This window comes from Amblyomma maculatum, unplaced genomic scaffold (assembly GCF_055883805.1).
Source record: "Amblyomma maculatum isolate TAMU_Amacu unplaced genomic scaffold, ASM5588380v1 scaffold_19, whole genome shotgun sequence".
Lineage (NCBI taxonomy): Eukaryota > Metazoa > Arthropoda > Arachnida > Ixodida > Ixodidae > Amblyomma > Amblyomma maculatum.
This window is the reverse complement of record NW_028146744.1, coordinates 8656431-8676066: the sequence shown is the minus strand read 5'-3', so window position 1 is coordinate 8676066 and position 19636 is coordinate 8656431. Positions and strand designations below refer to the sequence as shown.

Here is a 19636-nt window from a genome sequence, read left to right as displayed (position 1 = left end):
GCAAGTGTGACAGTTACTGCGCCTTTCCCTTCCTCTGAACCAATTTAACTTTAACTCTAAAGTTATAGAGCGTGACGTCAAAATGACGACGCCGTGACGTCTCGGCGAGACGTCAACGCGTGACGAAAATCGGAATCAACCAATGATCGCCAGGGTGCCGCCCCGGGCCGCTTATTTTCACGGACACAAGTTTATTCGCACGTCAAGGAGCAGTTTGCTAACTTTTTTATAAATATAGCGTGTGAATAAATTAACTAAAGTTTTATATTTTCAAGAAGCCGCATTTAAAGTTCAATGTCATAAAAAAAATCAAGAAGCAGCTACAGTTTTGCAATTAAACGCTCTCGTGGGTAGCTTCTTTTGCCGCGAGGGCGCGCTGGCAGAGGTAAACAAACCGTAAAAATGGCGATTTTCAGTAAAACAGCTGATTCCACGGCTATAGTGCCGGCTTTTGCGCATCGTCTGATGTCAAGGTACTGTGTGATGGTCCTAAATGCGCGGAGAAATCATATAGAAAGCAGTGTAATCGGGGCTTTATTTTTCTTTAGGAAACAGAAACAAAAGAAAGATCGATCGCGGAGCACAGGCAAAATAAACTTATGTCCACACGAACGTCTCACACAAAAATGCTTCAGTTAGAACGAGCACGGGGAAAAGCAACGCGGTTGAGCGTACACTACCAACCTCGCTCGTTTTCATTCGTTTTGCACTGTATGTCGCCTTCGCCTTCGCCTCCGCCTTTTGCTTTGGGCGCACTGCGGATCCCAACCACCCTTCAGCGCCAACTTTGCAGTAGTTGAGTTCAGCCCGCACGCACTTGCTCACTGTCAGTTATGAGAGGCCGACTACCTGCGGAGACGAAATCCTCCGGAGGCAAAAAAAAAAAAAAAAAAGATCGAAGCACGCATGACAGCCGCACCGTCAAGAGCGGTCGACTGCGAGCTCCATCACAGTTTATCGGCGTATTCATCGCACCACCATTCCGCTTTCGCATTTTCAAGTCGAAATAGGCGTCGGAACAACTCGCCGAACAAGTAGAACGCATTCTCACACACCGCCCTTCGTCGTTGCTCGCGCCGGCGTTGCCGCTTCAGCGCCGCAGCCACCACTCACACCACTCCACCGCGGACGCCGCCGCCATTTTCGCTCTATAACTCGCTCTAAAACGTTTTAGACCGTCTCATCGCGCTCTACAAAAATAGTCTAAAACTACGGGCATAATTAGGTGCGCGACGTCATCTGTTTTTTCGCCTCCGCGACGCAATCGCAGCATCCCGTGACGCAACTTTTCAAGATGGCGACGGCGACCAATAGGAGCGGGCGTTTTAGAGCGCTCTCAATTATAGAGCGGTCCGTAATACGGCCCCTGGGTTCGCGCTGCAAGCTTTCATGCTCTACGTGCTTCCAGCATTAACACACGCTCGACCCCATGACTAGAGCACTGCACCTGATTTTCCGGTCCGGGCCCGGCCCATGCCCACCGTTTAAAGGCCGAGCCCAGCCCGGGCCCATAACTCCAAGCCCGGGACTGGGCCTGGCCCATGCACACATGAACCAGGCGCGTACCTGGCCCGCGTTTCCAATATAGGCCCGCCCCAGGCCCGACAAAGTCTGCATGCGCAGGCGCCTTAAAAATGTACTGCTTACCGCCAGTACATAAAAATAAGCCAAGATGAGACAAAAAAAAAAAAAAAAAGAAACTTACAGTAATAATATTCGCAACAGAGAATTAAGGGCAGTAGTATCTGTAGAAGCAAAGGTTTCGTCGAGAGAGTTTTGGGAAGACATTTTACTCCTTTGTTTACAATACGCTTTCTTTTATTCGGCGTCAAATAAATCACTGGACCAAATTCAGCGGCAGGTTTCCTTCATTTCCGAAAGAAGCTGTATACACAGAAAGCCCCGGCCCGCGGCCCGTTCCCATGCAGTGTTCTACCGACCCCCTGCCCCAATCCCGATCACGTATATAACACAAGCAAATATACGGGACGTCGTGTCAGACAAGTATGGCGAGCTTAGTACGGATCACACATATGCTCTTTCACATATGTACTACAATCAGCTGAATACGGCAGCGACGATGTCTTGCGATGTGTTTGCTAACACGTTGAAATGGCCACAGAGCGTAGCGTGGCGGAACGTCCGTGGCCACGATGCCGATCTTCTCTGTCTCTTACTCAAGTGATTAAGAGAGACTCACGTATACCACTTTCAGGACTAGATCATACCTCCTAAACCTCCTGCGTCCCTTTTGTTTTCCTGAATACATTCGAGGGGTGCACATACATCATGACTGATGTTTTGTGGTCGTGTGCGCCTCTCAGCTAGCAGTTCTAGTGAAATGATGCCGAGACAGCGAGAAAGCCGAATTGTTATCCTCTCGAACAATCGTCCTCCTAACGCTGCGGACGAGTTCTTCGTTAACTTCCGGGCAAAAGGAGCAACATGCAGTACGACTTGTCTGACGACGGCGACCGCTAATTGACAAAAAAATAAAAATAAAATAAGAATGGAGTTGATAATGAAATTGCTACGCCTTTGTATATGAAGCTGTATACATTATGGTGCGTTACAAAACCTAAGCAGACACAAAAGCAGATGCAGAAGGAGCTGTGTAAGAACATTGTGTGTGTCAATGTCAAGCGAGACAAAAATGTGTCGTGTAGGCCTATAAAATTTGAAAAATAAATATATAAAAAGGTGGCTTGTATTACGGCCTCCGAGATTACCGTTTGGTGATCTCGGAGGCCATGCTTGTATACATGGTAAAAAGATGTCATAAGTGAAAAAAAAAATAAATGAGGAAAAAGATCGTTAAAATAGAACAACAAGGGCTATATTTGGGCTAAATGGTGTGAGTTACTACTAAAAGAAGAGACAGAAACATTATTTACTCCTTATAGGTGGCGGGTGCGACACACGTGCGATTAGGCCATTTTGGGATCCATTGGTGACATGTGATACAGTGATACCTTGTTCAAGTTCGCGCTGTTCCAATTTCCCGATGAGTCTTTTGCTGTAGAGTATGTTAATGTAATTCAGGGGCACGACGCAGTCGTCAAACGTAACTCAAAAACCTTGCCGACGTTCAGCGGCCCTTCACAGAAGGTCAATCGGATAAACGTTGCCTGGCTCGAGAGGATAAAAAACGGCGGGCAACTGTTCGTCGCGCAAGCTGTCAAGTTCAGCCGTAAGTATACAGACTGTTATTGTATTTTTTGCAGATGTAGAACTGGCGCCCTTGCATTGAGCCAGATAGCGTTGCTATTTCGCTGTGGCGGTATGCATGCATGTTTATCAAGAAGGAGGAATAGACTTCGCGTATCTCCTCCACCCGCGTCTGGCGCTTCGCCTCGGATGCTGGCTGGTGCGCGTTGTTCTTCGGTCAGGTTGATCGCGCCCAGCTGGGTCTCAGGGTCAGAGCTGTGCAGGGTCTCCCAGGTTCTTTGGTTATTTATATTTACGGCCCTCCTTGGGGAGAAGGGGCATGCACGTAGTGCTCAACATGTCGACAGTGCAGTAATTTTTTTTTCCCCAACGTTGGTATTAAGGGAGAAAAAAATACGATGTCACGCCACAGAAAGACTTTTGGCACATATCGCAGTGTCCGGATTTTGCAGTGACGTAAACAAGTGGAGCCATGGTTAAAATACTTTATGCTTGTTTCTGTACTCTGAAGGGACGGAAGAGGAAAGTTTTTCGTCAAGAACTGGTCCTAGATACCAAAAACCGGCGTTATTGGGTTTTTCAGATGCCGTAATTTTTTTACCGGCGAATGTTTTTTGGTTAGAACCGGAAAGTACATTGCCTGCTTGTGCCGTCTGTTTTTTTTTTTTTTTTAACGATATTTACTGCCTAAGGGCATCAGTAGGGTATGAGATGAAGAATGAAGAAATGATTAAATTAATGGAAAAAGGTTGGGTGATTTTGTGAAGTGAAGGAGTGAGCATGATGTCCCTCCGTCCAAGTGATATACGAGGCAGGATTGTTTGCTGGTAGGCTAGCTATCGCCAAGTGCCGGATTCGTGTCAATTTCAGTGCTGGGTAGTCCCACAGCAAGTGGTGAATGTCGGCTTCAACATTTTTGTTCTTGCATATCGGACACCGTGGGTGGGGATATAAGTGTCCCCGCCCAGGGTGTTCGATATGTAAAAACAAATATGAACGTAGTCATTACTTTTTCAGAGCAAGAGCTCAATTTTGAACTGTGCCATTTGTATGTTAAGGCAAGTGATGTCATTCACAAGCCATAATATAGAGTGAAGCAAAGACGGGTATGAGAATGTCTGCTAATAGGTTTTCTTCTTCCTAGCTGTGCGCAGCAATCTGGAAATATTACTGAATGCAATGCTTGAGGAAGAGGAGGGATATGGTGATGCCCATCGACTGAAGACCAGCAAGGTTTCTGTCTTCTGTACCTTCCATTCGTGTGTTATAGGCCATAATGAGCAAATGTTTTGTATTGCTTTTTAGATTTCTGTAAAAATGTATTGTTTTCCTTCTTTGACAACAGCATAAAATGCTTACGTTTGCAATCTAATCCCTGAGACAGAGTCAGAAATTAAATAGATCTGCGGGCCATTAAGATATGTTTTAAGATCATCATGTAGCAACTTCCTTATTCGAGTTAGCAGTGTGCTGCAGAAGCCTGTTTGAGCCAGAAATCCTGTACAGGGTGGGCGTGAACCCCATGTGTATCGTCCAGCTCCACAGCATCTTGGAGCTGGTAGATTGTCAAATTATTCAGCAGAAAGCTTTTTATGTTATTCAGTAAGTCTGGCACACCAATTTCAGCGAGTTTAACATGCAGTACATTGGCAAAATAAATTATTTTTCTGAGCCTTAATGGGCAGCTTGGTGGCATCACCTGTTGCCTTAGTGTTGATGCTAAGCTTTCACTATTCTCTTAAGTACCACAGCTTGCTATTGAAAATAATGTTCAAATTGCATTCTTCATTATACCATTAGTCTCTTACATTCCTCCAGGCCTCTTATTGATGAATGACTGCTGCTTGTTAAAAGCTAGGAATCAGTTCTAAATTGTTTGTGTTTAAGCAGTTAAACCTCATTTTTGAAAAAAAAAAATTATGGTGTTTCTTTTTTGTATAATAGAAGCCAGGAAAAGGAAAGGGGGAGACAGCATCTTAGGCTGGAATTAGATCAAAAGGTAAGCAACTACATGTTTTTGGCTATGTTGAAGTAGTTAGAAGGCTTATCTATGCATAACTCATATTGAATAAAAAATTGTCATTGGCAATTTAAATACACTTTTGCAATATTATGATCCTCCACATAAATAAGAGTTAAAATCAGTCAAAAATTTTTCATATTGTGTCTACTGGAGAAATGAATGGCTTGTTTGCAATTTTAATGGCCTGGGAATGCATCATCATATTATGCATGTAGTGATCACACAGCCTCAGCTTTCTGTGTCAATTTCTACAGGTCATGTTACAGCTAATGATTACTTTTGTAAATGGGGAAGGATTTTCACGGTACAATTGAGTGTCACAATTAAAGGCCTGTGATCAATCATTACATGGCACTCTCTGGCACATTAAATGATTGGCATGGTGCATGTGCAGAATTAGACATATGATGAGGAATGTTTTTCAATGCCTGTCCCAGTCCTATCTGCCATCACTGCAAATTTGTGACTGCCTGCAATCCAGTATTGATTTCAAAGCTCTGGCTTGACTTAGAAAGGGGTCCATTCACAGCTGGTTCATTTATTGCTATGTCTTGAAGCCGGTTAACCATTGGAGGGCCTGTCTAAGAGTGCACTGTCTTAGCTCAGCGAAACTAACAATAAACGAACACGCAGCGCAGTGCTAATACAGTGGAACCCCACTATAGTAAACTCGGATATAGTAAAATGAAACTGAAGTCCCAGTTCCTCTTCCATAAGTGACATCTTTTGCCTAAATGGTAAAAACATTTTTGGTAACAATCAGTTGTCGTAAAGTGCACCTGGCCACGGGGATGTACTTCCCTTGAAATTACATCACTGCACACGCACTACTTAGAATCGAAGGGCAGATATAAAAAAAAAAAAAAATGCAAAACTGCTTTTTTAATGGCTTTATCATCAGGCTCACCAACACTAAGGAGCCAACTTTACATAAGCCTTAGAACCGTGAAGGAAAGAATGCAGTGCATAGGATAAAAAAGTAAAGGTGGCTATGAATATGGAAGGAAGGTGGTGCAGTTCACTCAGAAGTAAAAGAGTGGAAAAGCGTAGCAAGAAGTAGGGAAAGAAAGAAATTTCCGAGCTGCAGGGCGAAACACAAGGGAGTGATGGCAAGAAATGTAGGCGCGGCATGTTCAGTTTTGCTGTGCTTGACTGTCACATACATTTCTCATCTATTGCCTTTTAAATGCCCTAAACAGTGGAGCGCAATGCCGTGTACATTCAAGGCTTTGGTTTTCACATGAAATCACTCAGTTGAACAATAATAGAGTAGAATGTTGAGCTAATTGGTGTAACATCTTGGAAGGAGGCAGCAGAGCAGGGGAACAAAACCGAAGAAGCGCACACAGACACAAGGACAACGCTGCACTGACAACTTTATATATCTGAACCCGCGCATCTTTTCTCCCTTCACTTTACCTCTGCAGCTAACTTATTCCTTATCTTTAACATCCTGCCAACAAGCGTAATCTGATTCCTTTTTCAACAGTACCACTGAAGGCGTGGTAACACACTGGTCTTCCGAGCTCCTGATTGCACGTGCTTCGAAAATTTCCCTTGTTAACCTGTCCTTATTCCTTCCCAAACCTTCACATTGTGAAGGTCAGCTGGACATTTTTGGTCTTTGCAAATACAAATAAAGCAGCCTCTGCAGTGCACTGCGAGGTTGGTGTCTGACTTCTCCGATATTGCTGCAGCGTGCTCTCTAATTTTGTCATTAATGAATCTTCCTGTTTGTCCAATGTACTGCTTGATGTAGATTTTTTTTTTTTTTTAGCACACAAAAAAAAAAAAAAAAAAAAAAAAAAAAACCCTACATCAAGATGAACTACCAACTCGCCCAGCAGGAAGTTTTAATCAATGTATTGCTTCCTACTATGTAAGAGTATCTGGTAGACAATCCCCTCGATACAATCGGAGTACCTTGTCCGGTGCGCAGTTTGGCATCTAGACTTAAACTCCTGGTTATTCACTCGAGCAAACTTGCCTTTGGCTCTCTTTTATGTCGCAGGACACAATCCGGATGCCATGTCTGTGTCCAATCTTCATCAAATTATGGGTCAATCCATGAGTATATGGTACCACTGACCACTTATTTCTTTGTTTAAAGAAATAATGTAAAGGGCATCCTCGGAAAAAGGAGCCGTCCAAGCTTACTTTGCGTGCGTCTTTACTGCTGATTCTGATCACATGTCGGTGGCAGCACTTTGCAAAGTGTGGAGGCCACGTGCTCCTGTGTTCTCTCATATTGCTTCTAGCTGTACTATGTCGCATAATTACATGCCAAAGTTATTGGCGCGAGCACAAGACTGCCTGTCTTGTTTGCGTGATAGAAAAAGTTATGCGTTCATATAACCTTTACTGTGTTGAAGAGCTGGAAAGGAGCAGACATTTTCTGCCAGCCAAATAGTCTGTCTCATCATCATTATCATCATCCTTTTCTATCCCTTAAAGGCGCCAAGGGGGGTATTACATTGGGGGGGGGGATCGATAACATATGTATCAGCGGTCAGGAAATGAAAAACGAGAACAGGCACTACAATGCAGTAATACAACAGCAATACAAGAATGCCATAAATTGTACCTGAGCACAATTCAAAAACTCCTAAAACAGACTATGGGCAGTATAAGAGCAAAAACAAATGCAACATAGACCACAATCACATAAACTCGAAAGAATAAAAATTGCACAGAAAGGAAACCATTGTAGTTGTTCGTTTAGATCGGCAGCAAGTATAGCCGTAAATTTAAATGTCATGCTTGGAGGCTATTGATTCGGATAATTTATTCCATGCTGCAATTGGTCTAGGAAAAAAGGACCTGTTGAAAGCATCAGTGTGACCATGAAGACGCTGAACGCTCATTGAATTATAATGGCAACAAGAAGTGCCTAGTGGCAACTCTAAGAGCAAGTTTGGTCAATGAGGACAAAGTTGTGCAATTTTCCGTCGGAATTTCCAGTGGGTGAAGGTCAAGGGAGGCTTTGATACCAGTTATGTAATCCAAATAATGTGCGCTAAAATGTTGTTATCTGAGCACTGTTGCGATACAGTGCTTGTCGTTCAGACTTAGCACTGTATGCGACTACTTTTTTAGAGTACAAACATTTTCGTTGAATTGGGAACCAGAAATCTTGCATCTAGAAAGAAAAGCGCAAATTTTCTTGGGCTCACTCATTCAGAATGCACCTTGAATATTTTATTCTGAGTGCTCGCTTTGTCTGTTTCATCTGAGGCAGTTGAGACCATTGCGCATTATTTTGAGCAAGTGAGTCCATTTAACCGAGCAGCTGGCGGGTGCGTATGTAGGCACACCTTCTTCCTGTAAGTATTGCTTTATGTACACTGGAATATGGACACTGCCTCCTTGCATTCCAATCTTATAGTTGGTGCTGTGCAGTGGTAGCTCATTCGGCGTTGGTTGTACAATACATAGCTGCCTTTTGTGGTGCCACCTCAAGGACGATTTCTAAACTCTGCAAGTGATACCTTTCTGATTATGTCTGCAGACCTTGTGCAGGAGCAAATGAAAAAAAAAAAAAAAAAAAAAGAAGGTTATTTTCTAAGGCCCAGACAAAGGCAAATAAGTTTTACTCAGTAGCATTGTTGGTTGCTGCACGACATAGTGCAAATGATTTCTAGCTGAGTAGCATCTTTGTGTTGCTCTGTGCTGTCGGTAGCTAAATAAGTTTGCGAAATTTAAACTTCACCCATCTGAAGCTCCAATGTGCAGTGTTGCTCATGTTTTCTTTCTGTAATGTTCTGTTGTTTTATAGAGTTGCCAGAACTTGTTGACGTCTTCAATACTTCTGGGATGGCTGGTGCAGCAGCAGGAAATACTGGAGGTACTGAGTGTTTTGGCTGTCCTGTAAGTGTTGATCAACTGTTGCAATGAAAATTAAGTTAACCTGTAGCCCTTTATAAGAGGCACCTATTCTGCATTATTTTTTTATACCCGTTGCTAAGCATTATTCTCTCAGAAAGTACTGTGTGTCAAGTTGGGTAGTGTAAATGCCTCATTGGGGCACTGAAAATTGACCTGACAGAGCTGCACAGTCTAAGCAGTAAGAAATCTAATCAGCCCAGATACACCTTCAGTTTTACTATGAACAGAAGAGTTTAACATCAAGTCTAAACAATGTTTGTTGCGCTGCTGGGACCATGAAGGTGGCACATCTATTAGATCAAAGTAGGGAATTCGCTTGTAGGATGAAAGAGCACTGAACAAGTGTAGAGGGGGAGCCTCAGTTAGCAAGCCGAGCCAACATTTCGACAAGGGGACTTGTCTTCGTCTGGGCAGCACAATTACTAGTGGAGGTTTTAAATACGGTTTTGCTTCCGAAGAAGACAATCTAGGGGGGGGGGGGGGGGGGAAAGAAGCAGGGCGAGAAGTGAAAGAATGTTTCCTTGGGTATGAATTTCTATGAGCATGGAACCAGTGCTTTCATCATCGCATGAAAAAAAAAAAAAAAAGCAGCAGCAGCAAGAAAATTTAATATGCAAAGTAAACGATTGTCAGCACCTAAAGCAGGTTCGATGCTGACACGTGTTTCTTGAAAGGGGACAGGTAGAACGAAAGGAAGATGGTTTACCCGGTATGAAGAAGTACTGAACAAGGGTAAAAGGGGTGCGCCTCAGTTCACAGGTCGAGCCAACTTTTCGACAAGTGGACTTGTTTTCGTCTGGGCAAAGTGATTATCACTGGCAAGGGTTTAAATATTCTTTTGCTTTCGAAGAAGAAAAGATTAGGAGGGGAAAGTGGGTAAGAAGAAAGTAGGTGAAGGAGTGTGGAGGGGAGGATGGGCGAGAAGGAAGTAGGTCATGCAGTGAAAAAATAAATAAATCTTCAGTATGTATTTCTCAGCCTGGAACCAGGGATCTTGTGGTGGCCTGCAAAAGAAGTAAAAGCAGCATACCAGGAAAAACTAAAATACCGGGTAGATGATTTGTCACCACTTAAGAGGGTTTGGTGCAGATACACCTGACAAAGGGACAGGCTTTGCAAAGGGCCCTGATAAGGAATATATCTAAGGGGGCCAATTCTTAAAACTTTCTGCAAAGCTGGTGGTGGTGGGGGGGGGGGGGGGGGAGGTTAGTACAAAGTCACAGGATAATAACTGCACAGTGAACCACAAATGACATGCAAAAGAAAAAGTTTGAGGACAAACTCAAGCAACAAGTGATAAGGGGGAAATGTGTTTGGAGAAGCATGTACAGCTTATGCTATTGCAGAAGGGAATAGAGTGTACATGCGTTGTGAATAAACTGTACAATTAACGCTATGTGGGATTGTTTCCACAAATAGTTATATTGCATAGGGAATATACTTAAGGGATTCTCTTAAGTGGTGACTAATAATCTACCCGGTATTGTAGTTTTTCCTGGTATGCTGTTTTACTTCTTTTGCTGGCCACAGGATCCCTGGTTCCAGGCTGAGAAATACATACTGAAGATGTTTTTTTTTGTTCACTCCATGACCTACTTTCTTCTCATCTTCTCACCCATCCTCCCCTCCCCACTCCTTCACCTGCTTTATTCTCACCCACTTTCACCTCCACAGCTTTTCTTCTTTGGAAGCAACAGCGTATTTAAACCCCTGCCACTGATGATCGCTTTGCCCAGACGAAGACAAGTCCACTTGTCGAAACGTTGGCTCGACCTGCAAACTGAGATGTACCCCTTTTACATTTTAGGAAACGTAGCGCAAAGAAGACAAGGACAAATGCAAACGCTCCAACTCACCCAATTCAGCATTCTTGTACCCCTTTTACCCTTGTTCAGTGCTCCTTCATACATTGAAAGGGACAAGCATTCCAAAGGGACCTGATGAGCAATACAGCTAGCTGCATGGGAACAGCTATCAAGAGGTTTTGGAAAGGGGAGAGAAGGACAAAAAAAATTAAAATAACAACAAATCAGAGTATACTATACCTGCCAAGCATGGCATTATCTGAAACGATTCAAGGGGGAACCAAAGTAAGAAGTAATGAGAAACGAACATGTTTGAAAAAACACTTGGAGCTTTTGCTATTACAGGAGGGGGGCGGGGATACAGAGTATGTACAGGCTGTTTCACACTTAGGGGAAAACTCTGAGCGAGTGGCATCGCGATGCGGCGAGCGCTGCAATCGGGAGCCGCCAACAGCTCGAGCATGCGCAGATGCTCGAGGGGCGGAGTCTAAGCCGCGTCGTCTGCTACGACTCTCGGCGCTTGCCGGGAAGGGCACCACTCTGGGCAGTGCGCGGTTTTCGTTGTTTTGCGGCAACTAAGCCGATATGCTGCACTAAAATTTTGCGACACCAGCCTCTTGGCCTTCATTTGCGAAACTGAGGTTGTGCACACTTCCCCTGACAGCATGCTTCTTTTTTTTTCATCATCGGGATACTGACCGCGAGCAGGTGTATTTGTCCACTGTGTCTGCTGCAGTAATACGCCGCGACTAGAAAGAGACACAGAAACGTGTGCGCAGTGTGCTCAGTCTTTATTTAATCACGAGAGAAAAATTTAATAAATGAAAAACAGTTCCCAAACGGCTGTAGGAGTAAGACACAATGAAACAAACCGATACGAATGAAGGAAATATATGCTGACGGTGCTGCGTCTCGGCAATACTGTCTTACCCTCACACACCGGTGCCCGCCGGCGGGAAAAGGCGCACGTCAAGCTCCGAACTTAACTTAGTATCTCGTCATGTCTCCACCAGCAGCAATGACAGCGCTCATTCTGGATGGCAGTGAGGCGTAAAGTGACTCGGTAAGGGACTGGTTCATGCGCAGCGCTTCCCATTCGGCGATAATTGTGGACCAGAGCCTATCCTCGGACAGCCCATGCAGAGCGTGGCGCGCCAAAGATGCTTTTAACTATCCCCAAACATTTTCTATAATGTTGAGGTCCGGTGACTGGGGCGGCCACTCGAGCACAGTAACACCGCGCTCTTCGAGCAGCTCGTTCACAACGCGAGCGGTGTGCATGGGCGACCTGTCTTGCTGAAATATGTAGTCGCCTTCTGGGAATGGGCCGTCAAGAATGTAAGGAATCAAAACGTCGCCTATAATTCCCGCGTACTTTTCGGCGGTGAACTTTCCTTCGAGACGTATTAGCGGTCCAAGTCCATCTTTACTGATGCATGCCCAAACGCTGACACTTGTACGCCCGTTCGCCGCGACCCGTTGCAGATACTGAGACATGTAGCTGAAAAAAAAAAGCGAAAAAGCGTCCATTGAGTTCCGATATTTTAAACCACATGCCTCAACCTTTCTTCGAATCTGGGCTAGCTTCACTTTACTGGTTCATGTTCACAGAACCGTTGCGAGTGCTGGTTCAAATCACAAGCTCATGCACCCTCCGTAGACTCGGTGATTAAATTGCAATACAGGCTGAAATAAGTGATGTCATTGCGGCGCTTTAGGTCAATTTAATAAGCAGTTCCAGTAACCAAATATATTTAAATATTTGTTAGACCAAGGACTATTTTCTGACGTTTTATGATTCATCTGCCGGATGCTGAAAAAATAAGGCTAGAGCCGTACCTCTTTAGAAAAACGTAAATATTATATGTTAATCTCCAGATTTAGCAAATGAATAATTAGTGGGTATACAGTAAAGACTATACCGTGTCTTGACAGGGCGCCACACTCGTGCTCTTTCGTCACCAGTGGTCGTAAAAGTGGATTCGTCACTGAAGACAACATTTTTCCACTCTTCAATGGACCACCTCTCATGTTCTCTTGCAAAACCTAGCCGCTTTGCCTTATTCTCATTCCGAAGCAGAGGTTTTTGAGCTGCCGCTCTACTCTTCAGGCCTGCTTCATTCAGTCTCCGCCTGACGGTAGCCTTCGATGCCTTCAGCTTCAAGCTTTGCTTTATTTCTTGAAGTGATGCGCGGGGGGCGTCTGCAGCAGCCGCAACTATCCACAAATCCTCATCTTCTGTTGTGGCCCTTGGCGGACGTCCACGGGGAGCATCCTTGATGCGTCCTTCTTTCTTGTATGCTTGTAAAATCCTGTTCACAGCTTTTAGAGATCTTCCCATAATATCAGCTATCTTTTTTTGAGTATAGTCCCTGCAATATAGTTCTACAATTTTGAATCAGTCTTTCTCCGGAATACGGGCCATGTGCACAAGACAAAATCTTATCGCCGACGGTATAGTACCGCTCTTGTCAAATAAAAAAGCTGGAATGAGGCAGGGAAGATGAGCGCCGAGAGCAGTCTTCAATCTTTTAAAGCTACCGGTATCTTTATCGAGTCACGCCAGTATTTTCGCAGCAGTGACTGAAGGAAGATGACGAGGCTTGTTGGCTTTTCAGCACTATTTCTTTTGACCTTAAGCAGTTTAAAAAACGAAAATCACCAGTAGGTCCACCACTAATACCTCATGGCGCGTGCTTTGATTTGAGGTCCCTGACGGAGACAATTTACACACTGCTGCCTTCTAGAATGAGCACTGTTATCGCTGTGGCTGGGGACATGAAGATATACTAGGTGAAGTTCCAAGCGTGACGTGTGCGTTTTCCGGCCGGCGGGCACGGCTGTCTGGGGGTAATAAAGTGTTGTCGAGATGCAGCACCGTCAGCATCCATATCTTCCTGTAGACATTTCTTTCAATCGTATCAGATCGTTTCATTGTATTAGACTCGTACAGCCGCATGGGCTATTTTGCGTTTAGTAATTTTTCATTTCGTGGTCCAATAAAGGCTGAACGCACTGCGCGCAGTTTAGTGTCAGTTCTTGGATTATTACGGGAACGCACACTGGGGATATGGCTGCTCGCATTTAGTACCCTTGCCCTCCTAATAAAGAGAAAGTGACACATGCTCTGAAGGGAAGTCTTTACAGGCCCATTATTGGCAATGAAGGCCTACATGCTGGCGTCGCAAAATTTTAGTGCAGCATATCGGCTTAGTTGCCGCAAAACAACGAAAACCGCGCACTGCCCAGAGTGGTGCCCTTCCCGGCGAGCGCCGAGCGTCGTAGCAGACGACGCGGCTTAGACTCCGCCCCTCGAGCGTCTGCGCATGCTCGAGCTGCTGGCGGCTCCCGATTGCAGCGCTCGCCGTTTCGCGATGCCACTCGCTCCGAGTTTTCCCCTAAGTGTGAAACAGCCTGTACATATGCTATGAATAAAGTGTACTATTTACACTTTATGGGATTGTTGTCATGACTAGTTGTGGCAGAGAGGAAATATATTTAAGGAATACTAATGCTTCTTTCAAGATATTGTTGCAAGATAACGACAACGAAGTGTTTCCTTCACTTGCCTTTTGGAAGGGACAAGGAGATGACAACAAAGTGGGCCTGGTTCCATGTTGCTGCTCGCGGCTATGCTTGTTGAGGCTGTTGTAAATATACTGTAAATACATAGTTTCCACGTAACAATATTTGCTCCTGTTGGTTCCAATCTTCTAAATTTATGGATTAGATATGCCACCCTATATTTTGTGTCCCTTGAAGATTTAAAGCCCAACATGGAGAATAAATAAATAAATTTCAATAACCTTACGGCCCATCTGATTGAAATGCTGGGAAGCTGCTTTTGGGAGGTTTTTGCCTGTGTCTGCCCGATGTTCATTTACCCTTCTGTTCATTGATTGCCCAGTCTCTTTCGGACAAGTTCGGAGCCATAATTGAAAACCTGCTTGAAAAGCCATGCCCTTTGCTGACTGCAAATATCGCTCTGTAGGATGAGTAAATGAATGCGCTTCTTCGACTGCGATGGGCAAGGCACTGATGCGTGGGGTGCAGCACAGATGTCCGCACAGCTTCTCCGCACCTCCAGTTCCCCCAATTTACTGCATGTAACACACTGCTCCCCTGCAAGTCCACCGTCGTCTGGGGAAGCCATCGCGCAGGGCAAGCCACGAAACTTTCGCTTACCAGTGACGACTTGAAATGTGCCCATGCCACAAAAGTGTAATGCGATGATTAATTACAGTACTGGTACCGGCAGCTGATCAGAGTTATCAAAGCTTATGCTACGCCGCACGTTCAGACTATAAGGATGGTCGACTCTGGCAAAAAAAAAAAGAAAAAAAAAACAGATCTCCCGCTCCAAGCGGCCTGGAGTAGAAGTTGCAGTGAAGGCATGTCGTGAATGTGGCAGTTAGTCTTACCGCCATATTCACGACTGCGCCTTCACTCTAACTTCTACTCCAAGCGGCCCCCGAGGCCCGTTTTTCGTTTCAGAAAACAACCTCCACTCGAATAACTCCCAACAGTGGCAGAGAGAACTCGAGTTTTCTCAAGAATCTCTAGTCCGCAGTGCCGCTGCCTTGGCGCCGCTCCTCGACCACTCCACTTGTAAACACTGAGGACATCACATCGTTTGCTCGCTGTGTGGACTTTGTTCTACCGGTATACCAAACTTCACGAAAGTGGATATGACGAGGATACACCAAACCTTTCTCTAAAGCATTGGCTGAAAGTGACAGCGACCCAGGACATCTGGCACGTTATAGTTTTACAGGTGTGGCCGTAGCCTCTTGCTGCCCGTGCCGAGCTTTTATAACTGTGATCAGCCGCCGGTACCAGTACTATAATTGATTATCGCATTATGCGTCTGTGGTGTGGGTACATTTCAAGTCGTTGCCGATGAAGCGAACAACTTTTCGGAGCCTACTGAGTGCAGAGTTGAGGCGCGCATTTCACGGTTAATGGTGAGCTTGCTTGCAGGTGGACTCAAGCTGTGGGGGAGGCGCACTCCTTCCATAGCTCGCCTTGTCTGATGAACGGCGGCAAACTTGTCGTGGGGGAACAGCATGTCACATGCAGTAAGCTGGGGTGCACCGAAGGCGCGGTGGGGCTGTGCGGACATCTGTGCTGCACCCCATGCATCAATGGCTTGCCTGTCACCTGAGGGTACGTAGTGCGTCTTCGGACGCGCGGCACTGTCGAGGGTGTGCATTGGTGTGCTTGTCCTACGGAAGGATATTCGCTGCCAGCAAAGGCATTCTCTTCAAGCACATTTTCAGTTAGGGCTCCGAATTCAGTGTGTATGCGCTGAAACGCACTGTGAAGCAGCATGCAGGTTTTCACCGTTTGCCCCCGAGCCCTCTGAAGGCCAAAGCCATGTTCATAGAAAGTGCCGGCTTTTACTTTTTTTTTTTTTTTCAAATGTATTTTGATGTCTGTCAAAGCATGGCAATAAAAAAAAAAGGCAAAGCAGCAAAGGGCGAGAACATCTCACAACAAACAAATAAAACTCTGTCACCAGCAGCGACTGTTGCCAGGCGCAAAAGCATTTTTGGTAGTTTTTCACAGCCACCCTTTTCATCTAGCTCACAAAACAAGTTCCACTATGCTCTTAACATCGAACTTGCTTGTGAAGGTTGTTGAAGACTCAACATGAAAAATTAAGCGTGCTACTTTAGCACACAGTTTTCGGGCCAAAAGTACGCCTTAATTTCATCCCCATACGCCATTTGCGCTGCTTCGAGTAGAGAGAGAACTTGTCAGAGGAAATGCAGAGTTGGATTCATGAATCCTAATTGGCCCTGAAGTGGAGGAGTGGCTGTTTTCTCCACTCCAAGCACTGGTGGTAGAGCGTCAAGTCGAGGCACGTTTACAGTATGGGCGCTAGTTTGCATTCATGTGAGAAAACCATTGAGAACTTATAGTACAAGAATCAAACTGAACTTGGTGGTCTATATTGCAGAGACTTTCAGTTTGCACATCCCATTCCTATTATACCTGCAATGCAGTTGCAGGCTTTCAGGCACCGTTAAAACATTCACAGCGCCAATTGGTTTCGTATTGAGTGGGAGCACCCATTTCATGGCAGTTGTATCAACACATGAAGCTCATGATAATTTTTGATGGCAATGTTTGTACCTCCAGCCGTCAGTCAGGATTTTAATTGAGATGTCCCAAGTTTGGTCAAAAGGTTTTCTGTGGGTAAAATTAATGGTAGAGCACCTGTTTGGAGCAGCTTGGCTCCACAGAAAATTAACTGTACTGATATTTTGAGGTATGCAATTGTATGTTACCAAAGCTTTACTTGTTTCGTTTGCTGTTTCTTCCAAATTCGCTTGTATTATAGTCACAAATGCATGCATTCAAGATTAAGCGGAAAGGGAAGGGTTTGAAAACTTGGGTTTTGTATTTTCTACACCGCTAAAAGACAAACTGTTCATGCAGTGAAGTTTGTAATATAACAGTGTTTTTTTTTATATAAATGCTGCTGTGTAAAAACAAAATTTCGTTGTAAATTAGGATGGATTAGGGCGGACGTTAAGAAGCGGAGATTTTTTTTTTTTCTTGTTTTTTTGCCAAAGTCGACCGTCCTTGTCGTCTGAACGTGCGGAGTAGCATAAGCTATGGTGGATGCGAATGTTAAGAAGCGGCACATTTCTTTTTTTTTTTTTTTTTTTTTTTTTTTTGCGAGAGTTGTCCATTCTTGCATTTATAAATCAACGAAAGCATGCAGTCAGCTGTGATCATGACACCGGCTTTTAGAAGGGCGGTACTGGTATATCTAACCTGGCCAGATTTGGGCTGCATTTGAGAATTTTATTCACTTATTTTGCGTAAATAGGGGCTGCCATATTTGTTACAGCTTACAGTATTTATTATTTTGTTACAGTATTTGATTGTTTTAAATGTTAAAAAGAGGGCTTTAATTTGTGTCTTGTTTCCTTCCTCTTCAGTTCATGCGATGTCAAAATTTCCCCACCTACCTTACTCTATGGTCCAGAGTTTTTTGCGTCACAAATTCAACAATGCAGCGAGTGCATTGAAGAAAGCAAGTAAAGAATCATAAACAGGAAGGGTCAGGGTTCGGGCTAGTGGGTAATCTACATGAGGTTCCATAGTGCACATTAAAGAAGGGACAGAACACGAGCGCTCGTGTTTGGTCCTTTCTTTGATGCACGCTATGGAACCTCATGCATAAACGGGAAGTATGTTTCATTTCTCATTCTCTGATAAAAAAAAAAAAAAATATGCTTCCAAGATTCTAACCTGCACTCCTTTATTCTGAAAAATGGAACTATTATATTCATGTCAGGATCAGATAAAAAAACAGAATGCCCCATTGTGGTTTCCATTACAGGTTGGTGGCTTTGCCATAGTCTACATTTCAAATACGGCGTTTCAGACATTGCGGTTTCCAACTCCAGCTCAGCTTTTTTACTTTTGTTTTGTCATCATTCATAACCATGTTAAGAAGGAACGAACCATCTGGTTTCTAAAGCTTGTTCTTGTAGCAGTATATGATTGTTAATTGGAATGTTAAAAAGCCTACTTTAATTTGTGTCTTGTTTTCTTCCTTTTCAGTCCACGTTGCGTCCAAAGTTTGGAACCTATCCAGATCTGCGGTCCGGACTTTCTACTTGCTTTCGTTTAGCACGAGATCAGTGTTTTGTTACTCTATATATTGGTGTATTGTAGCACTGTTTCTTAAAAATTAAACTCTGTAAATAGATATTGAGTGGCATAGGCGTATTTCTTTTCCATGGACTGTATTGTGATTTAATGTGTGATATGATATGGCCGAAATTGTTTGCTGCGAGTACTATGAAAGACCCCATAGTGGAGGGCTTTGGAAATTTCGACCACCTGGGGTTCTTTAATGTGCACTGACATTGCACAGCACTCAGGCGCCTTGCTTTCCACCTCCATCGAAAAGTTGCTGCTGCGGCCAGGATTCGATCCCACATCCTCGGGCACAGAAGTCTTGGCACCCTAACCACCGCACCACCACGGTGGGTCATTGTACTCAAATGCTTCAAATAAAGATATAAAGGAAGTTGTGTCACATATATTCAGACTGGGTGGGTAAAATACGGACGGAAATAACGGTAAGTTAGCTTAAGTAACATTGACTTTTGAAAACTGTCAACCAAGGAGCATGAAAAAGGGTCATGACAATGGACACAAATGTCGCATTGAGGTGTTTGTCGGTATTGCTCTTCATTTATGTTTCTCGGTAGCTAGTTTTCAAAATGTCGGACGTATTTTCAGCATTTGGCAGCTATATTTTTGGTGCATTTTTGCAACATTTTTGTAATGCATCAAAAATATGAGCGCATCACATTTTTCATGTATTTTTAGTGCATTGCGAGAATGGTATAAATTTATGCTTTTAGTATATTATTAGTATATTTTTCTTGGTTTGGAAAATATAACTGCAACATATTTGTAATGCTCCAAAAAATATGAGCGCATCCTATTTTTCATATATTTTTAATCCATTCCAAGGGTACTTTCTCCCAGCATGAAAAATAGGTCAAGTACATTAGTAATACTTTCCAAGTACATTGTCAGTCTATTGGTGGAAGATTTTGCGAACCCTGCCAAGCTGAAGAAAGTACATTTTCAGTATGTTAGAAATATGCTCAATAGGCGAAAAGCATATTTTAAACATATTTATATTAAGATATGCAGTGTTGTACTCCTAGTATATTTATAACATATTTGTATGGCATTGGGACAAAAAAATGCGAAATTA

The 19636-nt window shown here is 43.9% G+C and overlaps 1 long non-coding RNA gene across 4 annotated transcripts; it reads left to right on the top strand.

The window, feature by feature from the left end:
• The first annotated feature begins 2934 nt into the window (after positions 1–2934).
• LOC146171640 (uncharacterized) lies at positions 2935–19094 on the top strand. Of its 4 annotated transcripts, none has more exons than XR_014702804.1 (5): positions 2935–3190; positions 4313–4401; positions 5113–5167; positions 8967–9058; positions 18463–19092. It is a non-coding gene; the product is annotated as an uncharacterized LOC146171640 (long non-coding RNA). The 4 variants fall into 4 exon arrangements; XR_014702805.1 differs by having other exon boundaries at positions 2936–3190; positions 8967–9035; XR_014702807.1 differs by lacking the exon at positions 2935–3190 and adding an exon at positions 3206–3367 and having other exon boundaries at positions 18463–19094.
• Positions 19095–19636: the final 542 nt, after the last annotated feature.